Raw genomic sequence first — 1,547 nt, 5'->3', positions numbered from 1 at the left:
ACATGGACGGGCTCTGTGTGAGCCTTGTCAGTTTGGTTGCTCACCTTCCTGGACCTGGGGGGAGTTGGGAGGACCTTGGACTCAACATAGTGTAGAGAACCCTGATGGCTGTTTGGCCTCAAGAGGGAGGGAGTGGGGGTGTGGGTGGAGGGGAGGGGAGGGAAGGGGGAGGAGGAGGGGAGGAGATGGCAATTTTTAATAAAAAATAAATAAACTGGAAAAAAAACAGCAGGGAAAGAGAGAAAAGATATGGAAGTTCAAAGAAGGAAGAATGGTGAATCTAGAATTTATTGAGGAAAATACCCTGAAATAGAAAGCAGGAAGAGTCCTCTACCATTTGAACAAAAGAAAACTAGAAAGAGATGAAGGCTGATTCAGAGAAGTCTATATTTGGGGGTTGCAAAGTCTTCAGAGCTTGTGGCTTCTATGTTACAAATAAAATAAATAGATAAGGTAAACTGGTAAGTGAGGTTGGAGGAGAAGAGAGAATGGCAAAGAAGCCATGGAGAATGAGAGCAAATGACCTGAAAAATGAGGAAAATTTCATTTCTGTGTTTTTAATGGAGGAGTGAGATGGATTAATGTTCTAGATAAAAAATTGTATTTTAGTATATATTGCATTTATTTGCTATCTTCACTGAAATATAAATTTTACCATGAGTTATCTGGTTTTTACATGGATAAAAAAATTATAAATGTTTCAGCAGAGAGTAAATCCAAAATAAATCTTTGGTTAATGATTAATGAATAACCTTTTGATCAAAGGTGTGACTTTGACACTTGTGTGAGTTAATTAGTGCTAAAGGTATGAACTGTGGGATTTATATCAATCTGTGTCAAAATCTGAGCCTGTTTTCCTATGTTAACTCAGGGGAAAAAGCAAATATAGTTCCCTATTGCTACAAATGATTTTGTCATGTTTCCTGCATTTGTAAAAATCATAAGGGTCATCAATGCATCTCTAGTTCAATGAAAGGACCTTATCCTTAGAAAACTACCTTCATGATTATGATATCTCTCTGGCAGGTTTGTAAACATTTTTTTATCTTCTTTGATGGTACTTTGGCACATAATGAATGAGAAAGTGACGGCGTAGTTGCAAAAAATTTATTTACTATATAAAACAAAAGAATTAGAACAAGTGAAGAACTCTGAGAGACCACAGAGAAAATCCACAAGATACAAAATCACTTTGCAACCCAAGACACATCTATGAAGAGTATTTTAACTTTGATTCTATTCCCTACATAATGACTCCCATTTGCGGTGATGACTCAGTGCTTGCCTTTGTGTGGACTCATATAGACGACTGTGCTCAGTTTTGTGCATCACTCTGGGGAACCAGAAGGCACCATCTGGAAAATGATTACAGAACTCTACACCCTCTGGAGAAAATGAGGGAAGTAGGTGTGTGGGGTGGAAGGCAGACAACGTGAAAATTGTGCCATTAATAAACATCCCCAAAGAGAACTAGACCATTGGTAGACTGCAAACTTCTTGCTTCTTGGAGGAGGCAGGTGGCTGAGCTTTAAGACACTGTTTTATAC

The 1,547-nt window shown here is 38.3% G+C and overlaps 1 non-coding gene across 1 annotated transcript; it reads right to left on the bottom strand.

The window, feature by feature from the left end:
- Nucleotides 1-868: 868 nt before the first annotated feature.
- On the bottom strand, nucleotides 869-1,034 carry LOC119813890. The gene has a single exon (XR_005285326.1). It is a non-coding gene; the product is annotated as a U1 spliceosomal RNA (small nuclear RNA).
- Between the last annotated feature and the right edge of the window lie 513 nt (nucleotides 1,035-1,547).

The sequence above is a fragment of the Arvicola amphibius genome, chromosome 4, assembly GCF_903992535.2.
Source record: "Arvicola amphibius chromosome 4, mArvAmp1.2, whole genome shotgun sequence".
Classification (NCBI taxonomy): Eukaryota; Metazoa; Chordata; class Mammalia; order Rodentia; family Cricetidae; genus Arvicola; species Arvicola amphibius.
The sequence above is the reverse complement of the archived record's forward strand: the minus strand, read 5'-3'. Positions and strand labels throughout refer to the sequence as shown.